This window comes from Propithecus coquereli, unplaced genomic scaffold (assembly GCF_000956105.1).
Source record: "Propithecus coquereli isolate 6110/MARCELLA unplaced genomic scaffold, Pcoq_1.0 Scaffold67, whole genome shotgun sequence".
Taxonomy (NCBI): domain Eukaryota; kingdom Metazoa; phylum Chordata; class Mammalia; order Primates; family Indriidae; genus Propithecus; species Propithecus coquereli.
The window spans coordinates 6,823,020-6,836,356 of NW_012152729.1; positions in this window are offsets into that span (position 1 = coordinate 6,823,020).

Genomic DNA, 13,337 nt, shown 5'->3' on the forward strand with positions numbered 1-13,337 from the left:
TTGTTTAAGAACCAAGGGAGTTTCAAACATACTCTTTGTGACCTAAAATTTTCCTCCAGGAAATGGGCTTTCCCTCTCATCATGAGTATGATAATAGAACTCTATCCCAGGACACCTGCGTACCGACTTGCTCCTCTTCCTGTGATATATAGCTTAGCTCATGCTGGATTTGCTTTAATAGTGAAGAGAAATAAGTTCTTGTATAATTGCTTCCTGGGTGATGATGAAAGTTCCAAATGAAAAAAAGGACTGTGGCTAGACAAGAAATTGACCATCAGAGACTTATCTGGTTATCAGGGACATTGGGAGCTCTCTTGTTCAGAATATGGAAATCAAGGAAACCAACATCAGGTAGGTATGCTGGATTCACTCCTTATGCTAGGAGGCCTCACGCTTCCTCTAAACTTCTGAATTATTCATTAGCAAATTCTATAACTGATCCAATATTAACAGTGTGTGTGTTGGGGCTGGGGGTTCTCTCCTGACCATTCTGAATTCCTGTATAACTGAGACAGAAATGAAAAAGCAGACACTGTCATTTCCAAATGTATATGTTGGAAATCTGATATGCTAAAAAATGAAGAGATTTATCTATGGACACAGAAATCGTGACTTTTTTTTGGACACGATTGCAGACAAGATGTGAGAAACACAGATTTAAAAAAAATCTGCATCAGAATTATTGTGTAATGGAATATCACAGGGACCAAAAACAAATACCTTTGCTATATAGTCTTAAGATAATTTTGAGGCAGATCCTGTTAGGTATATAATGTTGCCCAGGGGAAAGGTGGAGAGAAGTCAAAGACCGCAGAAAAATTTTAAGTTAAACTTCATTTTCTTCCAAAACATATTTAAAAGAAATTAGATAATGCAGTTAAAGTGTACACATATTCTATTTTAATGATGTTAATTCATTTCCTAAGAAGTTTACACATTTAATATTCTGCGATTTGGATCCTATTAAAAAGCATATTAAACTAAAATATTCTAGGAATCATTTTGGTGGCAGAAGACTATTTTAGACATAGCTAATCGAAAGCAAAATCATCCTGTTTAAAGCTGTGTTAAGTAATTGTAAATTAAATTGAGAACGGATCTGCGCTTTTTTCATCATCTTTTTCGGAGAGAGTTAAAGTTGGATAAGGACTCAATTTTTAAGAGAATGTTTTGAAGTAACCAAAGGAATAATCATACTTTTATAAGTATCAAAACTTCATAATGGACTTTTCTTCCTTGCACAATTCTCTTGATGCAAACACCCTAGAAATTAGACGATGTTGTTTGTTAGATTTGAAGGATTGGATTTTTAATACCTTTTTCATTCTCTTGGATTCTCTAGAGAAGTGGTCCCCAACCCCTGGGCTGCAGACTGGTACCTGTTGGTGTCCTGTTAGGGACCGGGATGCAGAGCTCCTCCTCCTTCACCCCCTCCTGTCCATGAAAAAATTGTCTTCCATGAAACTTAGGGACTAGGGGGCTGCACAGCAGGAGGTGAGCTGGGTGGGGCGGGTGGGTGAGGGAGCACATTTACAGACGCTCCCCACTGCTCGCATCACCGCCTGAAGTCACCCTACTGCCACCCCCGCCGTAGAAAAATTGTCTTCCATGAAACCGTTTCCTGGTGCCGAAAAGGTTGGGGACCACTGCTCTAGAGACAAGTTCCGACACATACAAGCACTTTATGGGGTGGTAGTTATTTATAAAGATAGGGGCTAGAACCAATACTATTTATACTATTTTGTATAAATAGGACCCAGTTGTGTTTTATTTTTAGTTTTTTATTTCAAAATATTAAGGAGTACAAATGTTTTTGTTACATGGATAGCTTTTATAATGCCTAAATCAGGGCTATAATGTGCCCATCACCCAAATAGTGTTCATTGTACCTGTTAGGTAAATTTTTACCCTTCTGTTTTTGATTTTGACTTCTCTCTGTACCCATCAATTAGTTCCAGTTTATTAGAGAGTGTATGTGGTGTCGTTAGGTTCAGCTGTGTGGACGTTCCCCTGTCCCCTGTGTCAAGAATGAGTATTGGTGCTGAGTCAAGCTGATGACAGACTGATCACAAATACAGATTAATTCTATACAAACAGTTTATCACATAAAAGAAAGAATTAAAGTAAAGAAGGAAGCTACACAAAGTGAAAATACATTCCAGAGAGAGTGGAACCCGTCATTCTCCATGAGTGGAGAAAAGCCCCAAGTGTGGAACTTCTTGGCTGCCCTGATTTTATTCTTTCTGAACGCTCACAAGAACCTCTTTAATATCTGTATTTCTAGCTTTTCAAGGCAATTTAGGCTTTTTCTATCTGGTGTCTCAAAACTCTCTGAGCTTCCACCAATTACCCAATTCCAAAGCCACTTTCACACTTTTAAGTATTTGTTACATATTTAAGTATTCTGGTTCCAAAATCTGTATTAATTTTCTAGGGCTCCAATAACCACAAATTACCTGGCTAGAAAAACAGAAACTTATTATCTTACAGTTCTGGAGGCTAAAAGTCTGAAATCAAGGTGCTGGCAGGGTTGATTATTTCAGAGGGCTATGAGAGAAGGATCATTCCAGGACTCTTTCCTTAGCTTGCAGATGGCCATCTTTATGTTCACTTGGCCTTCTTCTTGTAACTATATTTCTGTCTCTGTGTCCAAATTTTCCCTTTTTATAAAAATTCCAGTCATATTGGATTAGAGTCAATCCTAATGACCTTTTTAAAATTGAATTAGCTCTTTGAATATCCTGTCTCCAAAGAAAGTCACATTCTGAAATATTGGAGGTTAGGATTTCAAAATATCAATCAATATTGAGGGTACATGATTCAACTCATAACATCCCACGATATGGAGGATAGAAAACATGTGAATGGTTATGTACGCATCTACCTTTAACCCATCTGATCTCAATTGTTATGTTTGATGTTCTCAAAGCTAATACATACTACAGAGATAGAAATACTATTTAGAGATGACAAACAATGCCATTCAAATTTATGTTAAATCATGGACAATCTTTGTTTCAGACACTCTGTCTAATACTATGATTTGTCAATTAGAAGTATCACTTTTTTTTTTTTTTTTTTTTTTTTTTGAGACAGAGTCTCGCTTTTGTTGCCCGGGCTAGAGTGAGTGCCGTGGCGTCAGCCTGGCTCACAGCAACCTCAAACTCCTGGGCTAAAGCAATCCTTCTGCCTCAGCCTCCCGAATAGCTGAGACTACAGGCATGCGCCACCATGCCTGGCTAATTTTTTTTATATGTTTTTAGTTGTCTGATTAATTTCTTTCTATTTTTAGTAGAGACGGGGTCTCGCTCTTGCTCAGGCTGGTCTCAAACTCCTGAGCTCAAACAATCCGCCCGCCTCGGCCTCCCAGAGAGCTAGGATTACAGGCGTGAGCCACCACACCCGGCCTGTATTCTTATTCAATATTCCTAAGTCTATATGTCTGTATTGAAGCAACAGCATTAAATTCATCTTACAGCTCCTTCATAATGACATTGGATAAAGACATAGTCACACACCTTAGTCTGTGGAAATTAGGCTTTATCACATGCTGTTTAGTGTTTATATCTTTGGAATTATGGAATATGTCTTTAACCTTGTAAATTATTCCCTACCTCTGATATTGACAAAGGGCAGTATTATTTTAACTGTAAGCTTATGGCCACAGTTTTTTTTTTTTTTTTGCAGTTGGATCACAACTGAGCACATCTATACATTTTATTCTTAGGCAATTTCTTCATTTTTATTTCTAAGACAAGCCCTTTTCTTTTCTTGATTTCCCTTTTAATTCTGCTTTAGGATTCAGAAAAGGTATAGAGTGTGCATTACTGCTGGAGTTTACTCAATCAAAAACTGAAACACGTGGTCTCACTAATACCAGAACAAAGGGAAAGAATATGTGAAATCAGAGCTGTGTCTAGAAAGTCACATATATGATTGCCTTGGCTATGCACCATCAAAGTTTCGATTGGAAACATCTTTAAAAGCATTGAAGTAAAACAGAATGCAATGATATTAGCTAATTTTGTCATCATCAGAAGGCACTTGAGATGTGACTTTCTGCCACTCTTGTCAGGGACTAGATGAAACGTCAATCATAATATCCAAATCAGAACCACTCAAGGCACTACAGAATAAAATGTTATCTCTCGGGGTGAATAGAATTTTCTTGAACTAAGAAACTGCTAAGGTTAGAATATTAACAAGAGAAATTCTGATTTGCATTCAATTTGATGTGTCTTTTTCCCTGACCCTTAAATACTGATAATAAATTTGTTTTTATCAAATTTTCTTCACCTCCTTATGAATCCAACCTAAAGCCCTACGTTCATAGTGCTCTATTAGGGCTGGGGATATAAAGATTAATATAAATGTTTTCATTAAAATGAAAAAGGCAGATATACAAAAATTCAATGTTATTTTTTAAGTAAAATGAATTTTTCTTTATGTGAGAATATTATATTGGAGAAGTGGGGTTCTCAAGGGTTTCAGGATAATAATCTCTCAAGTATTCAGATAACAATTAACTTCAGATAGTTGATTGGAAATCATAATTGAATTTGAATTGCAGTATTAGCTAATGATAAAGTTTGTGATACAGATATATTGTCATCCATTAAAATATTTGCATTGTAAAAGATCAAAAACATAAAGGCTTATTTGATAAATGTTCATTCAGAAATATATGCTTTCAATATCGTAGACATTTTGCAGAGAAGTGTATTTAGGTTGCAACCATTCTCACATCTGTAATGACCCGTCAGGGTTGGCCCACACTAAGGCAAGCAGGAAGGGCCTTTATACCTCCCTACCATTGACCAGTCACCCATCAAAAGAAGTCATGACCTTGGGTCAGGCAGTTCTCTTCAGCTGAGGGCAATTTTAGGTATGGCCCCAGCACAGCACCTGGGGCAGTGAGTACCTCAGATTTGAAGGGGAGATGGGTGTGCATGCAACAATATCTGCTACACCATTAAACTAAATTTTGAAGCATAATTTTATTGGCCTGCAGCTTTGAGAAAAGAAAGGAATTGCAGCAAGAAGTCAGGAAGAGAGTTGGAGGATCAGATAAACTCATCGTCAAAATATCTTTTTCAGGTTGCTTCGGGAAAGTAAAAGTTGACCAGATAAACTGGAAATGGTCAGGGTTCAGAAACTCTCTTTTTGGCTATGGACTCATACAATATCATCAGTATTATGGATGGAATTTGTCACTGAACATGTATTAATTAAGCTACTTTTAGTTATATTTCTTGTGTGCACAGCTGTTTCCAATTACATGATTATAGCTTACAAAGCCAACAATTGAAATCATGTTTTTTATCATCTATGGGAGAAAGCAGCCTACTGTACAACTATAAAAATAAGCCCTCATTCTGCAAGAGCTTGGAAAACAGAATGAGGACTACAGACTCCAGCCATTGAGAGAACTCATGCAGAAATATGCCCCCTGACTCCATGCTTATTCTAAATCTGTTGTCCCCACCTCCGGGGCCGTGGACCAGTACTGGTCCTTGGCCTGTTAGGAACCGGACCACACAGCAGGAGGTGATCAGTGGACAAGAGAGAAAACTTTTATCTCTATTTACAGCCACTCCCCATTGCTCCCATCAGCCTCTGCATTACATTCTCACAGAAGCATGAGCCCTACTATATGGTGCACACGAGAGAGATCTAGGTTGAGCGCTTCTTAGGAGAATTTGCCCAAAACAATCCTCCAGAACCCCTACCACCCTCCAACCCCTACCACCCCTCAACCGTAGAAAAATTGTCTTCCATAAAACTGGTCCCTGGTGCCAAAAAGGTTGGGGACCACTGTTCTAAACGATATGACTCATCTCAGAGCTCCTTTTGCCAGGCAGATCTTTAAGTTAACAAAGGGACAGCTTCAGAAGCATTCAATTAGCAGGTAGTCAACATAGAAATGAGTTTCCTTTTTGTATTGGCCAAAAACTTTCAAATAAGGTGCCCCAAGATCACTAATGGTGCCATACAGAAAGGTCAGTGGGGCTCCATCACTCTTCTTTCAATCATTTCTCCTAGGTGCTGTGGACTGAGAGCCAAGGCAAATAACTTTATGGCCCAAGCAGCCAGAAGAGCACGTGCGTTTAGCCCTGAGGCTTTGTGCTTAGACAGATCTGAGTTTGAATCCCAGTCTTTCCACTTAGTCACTCTGATTTTTAACAATTTAGTTAAGTAAATAAGATACGATGCCCCCAAAAGTTGTTGTGTTGATGACCTAAAATATTTTAGACAAATTACTTAGCATAGATGCTATTTGAGCTTATTAATTAATTAATAAGCTAGCACTTATAGAGCACTTCCCATGTGCCAGAACTGTTCCATTTACATATATTAACTAATGAAATCCTCAAGTCAAATTCATGAAGCCGGTACTATTATATTTCCCCTTTTATAAATGAAGAACTAAAGCTTAAAGTGATTATGTAAATTGCCCAAGGTGACTCTGCTAGTAAGTGGCAGACCCAGGTTTATCAATTAGTGATGTTTGATGATAAACAGTGGTAATGATAAACAATAAATGGTAGGTGCTGTGGTCACTAGTTTTAAAGTGCTGCTAATACTACTTCTGCTACTGTTGCTGCCATTACTGGTACTACACTGTGTTGAGGTAAGAGGAGAGAGTACAGTCTGGCTAAGAATTACTTTATCATGTCTACTTCTGGTTAAAACCTTGGTTCCTCACGGTGACAGTTAGCATAAAACCATACCTGCTTTGTGATTCTTTCAGATTTAAGTTATTTTTATATTTGCCATTAAATCTGTACAGTCTAAAAATCTCCAATATATAATTTATGACAAGTATTACTTTATCCACGGTAGATGAGAAAGACTGCAGCACAATGACAGGAAAGAAAATAGGCAGGATCTCAAATTTGAGAAGTAGAAGGACTGCAGTTAGAGTTCTGATCTGATATTTTGTCCACTCAGTTTATTATAAGAAAGAAACAAAATTAACAAACTTAAGTTCCATTCTCTCTCTCTCTCTCTCTCTTTTTTTTTTTGCTAAATCGTGAGTCAATTTTCACACCATTTGGACTATGTATGTGAGATGGTATGATATAAAATATAGCCTATATGGGGTAAACATTTCACTTCGAGGGCCTTGTGTGCTACCTTGTGTCAAGTTGTCCTGCAGGAGAACAACTGATGCTCAAGAACAAACAGGGATCTGCATGACACCAATGTATGGTCATCAGAGAAAGGACAGAGCCATTTAAACTATGTGATCTAATTTGAGCTACAAGATCAAAAATCATGTACTGACTTACCACTTGGTGGCTTCTCACACAGCCAACTTTAGATAATGGGTTCCCGGGTGAACAGCAATAGGAAATCAATAACTCAGAAATGGTTAAAGATTCTCACAATTGAAGATGGGAAAATAAATTACCTATGGGTGGTTTCATCAAACCAAGTTATTCTGCTTCAGTTCAAAATATGATTTGCTGGTCCAGATTAACTTAGTTTGGCTACAGATGTACCAGTCTTATTTTAAGATAAAAGGAAGTAGAGGGAAAAGGGAAAGCATTTTTGGAAGGTAAACCCAATGTGATGGGAAGAACTCCGGATCTGGAAACTGGGCTTTCTATTTTGAATTGTGGTCCTAGAACTCAACTCCTTATTATTATCTTGGTCAATTCACTTTAGCCTATTTTCTTTATGTATAAATTGAAGTGGTTGAATTTAGCAGCCATTGCACGGACCTCTTCAAAAGCGAATTCAAAATACATTTTTAAATCACACATTTTTGTTGCCCCCAAGAATCAGGAAAAGCTACTTCTCTGGGAAGGGATGATCTAGTCATTCGGACAGTTACTTAAACCTCAGTTATTCCCACCCTAACTTCATGATTTTTATATATCTGTTTACACTATATTTTACTCATTTTTCTTTATATTGGCCCTTCATTATACTTATATTTCCTTAAAATTAAATGAAATTAATTAACATTTGTAAATTGAATAGAAAGTCAAACTTGACTTAAACAGAAATGTAACTATAAAACCATAAATTCAACAAAAGCAAAACATTATTGTTAAACTCAAGCCAGATTACTTATTTAGTGATTTGAGCCTAAAATGTATTCTCTCTCAGTAGAATATAAAATTAGTAAATATTAAAGAGTTACTACTAACACACATATTAAGATATTCTTGTTGGCTAGTTGATGGAAAATTAAAATTTAAGAAATACAGAATTTTCACTGATATGATTTTTAAAAAAAACAGTATCAGTTCAGGTACCACCAGAAACAACCTCAAGTCCAGGTGATATGTGTGCTAAATGTAAGAAATTCTACATTTCCTTATCCAGGAAATATTTTCCAAGTATTCTGTCCGGTAAAAGGAGTTTGAGGTTGCAGTGAGCTGTGAAGATGCCACAGCACTCAAGCCCCTGAAACAGAGTGGGACCCTGTCTCCAAAAAAAAAGCAAACAATCATGTCATGGAACTTATGAAGCAGGGGAGAAGGGGAACATGCATAAATAATCAGAGAGCGAGGGTGAAACTGTTAAGTATCCTTGGAGTAAAAGAGAGTGAAATCCTCACGCAGTAAAACTAGGTTTTCTGTTCCTTGTGTACACTGCCAGAATGGGTCACAGCACTTCCGAAGTAGGTAGCAGTGTGTCTTTCGTGAAATGCACTATAATAATTGATTTCCAGAACGAGTATCTCTTTTTCCATATTAATTTTAAGTGTCGTTATTTCTGAAATGTCTTCTGATCTTCACCATTCCAATTGCTTCTATCTCGTATAAATTATCAGTTATCCTTACTTGTTTTTTTTTCCCATGTGGTTATTCGGATGGGTCCTTATTTTTTATCTCTCTCTATTATATTGTTCACGCCACAAGAGAATGACCCTGTGTGATTTGTTCATAGCGGGTCAATGGTGTGCTGGAGCTGGTTTGTATGATCTCATGAGAGTGAATTGTTAAACTTTCAGGAAGTTTGTGACCTGGTTGACATCATGCCACTAGATTAAAATCAGTCATTTTAGGGATACGTATGCTACAAGAATCAACAAAAGCTACAAATACATTTTTCCTGGGGAGCTGGTTGTTAAACATTTACCAGCACCACTTGTTGTGTCTCAGTGTCTAGAAATGTGCCTGCAACACGGAAAAGGCCCAGTCAATGTTTGTTGATAGAGTAAAATGAATGTATGCATGAATAGTTTCATCTGGAATTGCAGTAAGCTAACTATACTCACAAATCCTAGGTGGACATTTTCCTAAAGACAGGGAGACAGGCTGATCGATCTATTTCTCTATCAGTCGATCTATATTATCTGCAGGAGTATTAACCAGTTTTAATCAGTTTTTTCTAGGGGCTTGAATAGATACTACCATTAGGCAATATTGCAACAGTGTTCCATATTGAGGGTCTCACTATTAAAACACTTACATACTAAAGAGCTGCCAGTTTGAGACATTCACCAGCCCTAGCGGATCTGTGCGTGCGTGTATGTGTGTGTGTGTGTATGTGTGTGTGTTTAATTTACTTCTTGTCTATAAACAATGAAGACTTTGATGGGTCTTAGAATTTGAAAGAAAGATAAAATATTGGAAAATATTTAGAGTATACCTATGCAGTGAAGGATAGATCTACCAAGATAACACACAAATAGCTCATTAACGAATACCTGCATATATATCTATATCCATATATACATCTATGTGGTTTCCTGCATTTACACATTGGGAAACAGAGTAAATCACTGCATATTGGGACAAACTATATTCAGAAGAATCTTTGCCTCTTTACAAGTAAAATCTAAATATAAATATCATGTATGTACTGTACCTTATAAATATAGAATCCAGCATAACATTTAAGGGCAATGATATTTGAGTATTCAGGTATGAGTTAGAAATCAGCTATGTGGCTTGGGATAAATTTCTTAAACTCTAAATTTCAGATTTCTCATCCATCAATTTGGAAAATATTACATAACTTCTAATTTTAAGAATTAAATAAATTTTATAAAGTGTTTGGCCAAATGCTTGTAACACATTAATGTATTAGTCCATTTCTCAAAGACACAGAACCAATGGGATGTATATGTACTTATAGAAAGAGAGTTATGGTAAGGAATTGGCTCACATGATATAAAGGCTGGTAAGTCCCAAGATCTGCAATCAGTAAGCTGGAGACCCAGGAGAGCTGACTATGTACTTCCAGTCTGAGTTCAAAGGGCCAGACCAGGACAACCAATGGTGTAGTTCCAGTTCAAAGATAGGTGGACTCAAGACCCAGGAAGAACTGATGCTTCAGTTTGAGTCTGAAGGCAGGAACAAACAGATGTCATAGCTCAAAGGCAGTCAAGCAGGAAGAGTTCCCCCTTCCTAGTACTGGAGGACCAGCCTTTTGTTCTATTTAGGCATTTGACGAATTGGATGAGGCCCACCTACCTTAGAGAAGTCAATCTGCTGTACTCAGTCTACTGTTTCGAATGTTAACATCATTCAGAAACACCATCCCAGACACATCCAAAACTAATATTTAATCCAATGTCTAAGCACCTCGTGGCCCAGTCAAGTTGACATATAAAATTAACAATCACATTTAAGTTCCAAATATATGTTGTTATAAAAATTATTGCTCTTTTCAATATTAGGTACAAAACAATGTACTGGGCATTTTCACATGTAGTATCTCTTGCTGATGTTATTCCTTCACATATAGTATCTCAATTAATTCTCAAAAAGAAATGCCATAGAATCTTATCACATTACCATTAGCACTAACTAAAAAAGCAAACAAACAAAAAAACACCCAAAAAGTCTTGGGAGGCCTTATTATTCAACCCTATATTCCTCTGCTGTGCTGCACATAGTAGGAGCTTAACAAATTCTTTGTTGAATGTGCTTTAGGAGAATCTAGGGCAGAGCTCAGGGGCTTTATTCAGGGAAACAGTGATGCATCTGTTATCAGAGAAAGCATGCAGTTATTTTAGCAAATGCTATCTGCATTACTTTTTCTTACCTCTATCCTCTACGAAGTCCGTGGGTTAAGATTTATTTCTCAAATAGAGGTTATTATATAAAATGACCTCTGAATGTAACAATAGCAATATAGTTAAAAAAGTTCACGGTTTGGGCAGTCAGCGTTAACATAAGACTGGAGAAGTAATTTGGCAAACTCTTTCCCTTCCCCTAGGTAGCCTGATGAATGACCATTTCCTTTATTCTGTGTTCAGAAGTTTTATGGGCCATGGAGAGTGCAAGATCAGAGTTATTTGTGCCTGAAATCAAAAGAAGTATTATCTAGCCATGCTTAAATAAATGAAGTAAAATACCTTAAAAAAGCATTTCCAAATACTAAAAATACTATGCTTTGGAGAAATTTTGATAGTGTTTGCAAATAAATAAGAGAGAAAAGAACTATCTTGGTGGTTTCAAAGTAAGGTCAAGGCTCCCAGCGTTGCAAATTATTTCAGGAACTGGTATTCATTCAGAGCTCGCTTGAATTAAAGTAAGAAGTAGGCAAGATTACTTAACCAGAGCTCTATTTAATCTGGAGAAAATTCTAGATATTTATAAGGATCATTAAAACACTGATATCACCACCAATTTGGATAAAACAAATAAAAGGTTTATTTTCGTCTTCTAGGAGAAACACAATAGAGAAAGGTAAAGGGGAAGGATCCCAAGCCCTATGTCTGAGTCCTCAGTTTTCTATTAATGATATTCTATAAATTCTAGGAATAATCTTTTTTTAAGTAAACATATTTTCCATCATTAGATCAAATATGCTGAAAATGGGTTTGCTATCTCAATACTCTGTTTTTAACAACCTCCTTAGTCATGGGTCCCCAGCAAAAGGTGATACCTCAATTCTTCTCTCCCTAAATTTGTCTTAGAAACACATAGACATATTCTGTGGCATCCGGCATTCTTCCTTTTTTCTAACTCCAGTATTCAACATATTTTCAAATATCATTGACTTTGCTTCCTAGGTTTTTCTTGAACCCACACCCTTCGCTTCATCTCAGCCACCATCTCCTCCCAAGTGTGGGCTACCCTGATCTTTCACCAAATAATCTCCAATACATTCCCTGCATAACTCCCTTCTTCACAGAGCACTAAAGAGTGATCTAGCTAACCAAAGAAGTGATTTGACCCAGTAATTTCTCTGAAATCCTGCTATCTCTGCCAGTATAAACTCCAAGCTTCTGCCTCTGTCTTATAAGATGTTCCTGCCGTGGCCACTGCCTTGACCCCCAGGCACTCATTACTTCTTTGTTCTACCCTGCACTGCATCGGGTGGCTTCCACCCTGTGAGAGCAATTCATGTTCCCTTCTCTGTTGAACTTGCATAACCCATCACCCAAATCCCAATTCATTTCCTGCCACTTGTTCATTTACCTGGCTGAAAGCTACCAGTTCTCTGACCCCACATAAGGGCCACATCCTTCCCTGACAGGCCAGGATGGCTCGTGTGCCTTGCGTATGTGTCCTCATCAAAGGTGCTGCAGCAAACAATGATAAAGAACAAGATTTAGACCAATTTCTCTCCTCTCTCCCTTCCCCCTGCTCCCTTCCCCCTCTACTCTTCTTCGTCTTCTCTCTCTCTCTTGCTTAAAATCTCATTGAATTCTGTATACATTATTCCCATCTCCTTTTCCATAATACCAGGCATACTGATGAACTATTTCCAATGCATTTTACAGATGCAGGTGGAATAAAGAAGGAGAAGAGGAGAAGGAAAATGAGAATATTAAACAGTAGCAGAAAACTTAACATTCATGATGCATTTATGTGTGCCAGAAAATTTACCAAGTATTTCATCAGTGTCTGTCATTACCTCCTCACATCAGCAGCATGTGAGAGCCACAGCTATCACCCCCACTTAACAAAGAAGAAAACTAAGATGGTAAGAGGCACCACCAGGAATTGAACCTGCACCTGTACACCTGCCTGCCAAGTGCACACTCTGCATGAAGTCAGGCAGACCCCTCACTGCATGTGAAACCACTGCTCAGGTCATTGGATGTGTACAGAGCTCTTGGTGAAGCCCTTTGGTTCTTTTAGACCACAAAGCCGGAACTTGAGATCTGGGGATATTCTCACAGATGTGTGTTTAGAAATACTGGGAGGAATTAAAACATAGGTTTGTTTTTTTTTTTCCTTTTCATATCCATACATTCCCCCCACCACAAGCTAACACTTTCCTCCATGACCATCCTGCCCAGCAGTGGTGCAGTGACAAGGAAATGTTCCAGGGACACATCCTAACCCTGCCTGAAATCAGGGCATAGGTTAGGAGAAAAATCTGTGTCCACGAAGCCTTTTCCATACCATGGCATTTCC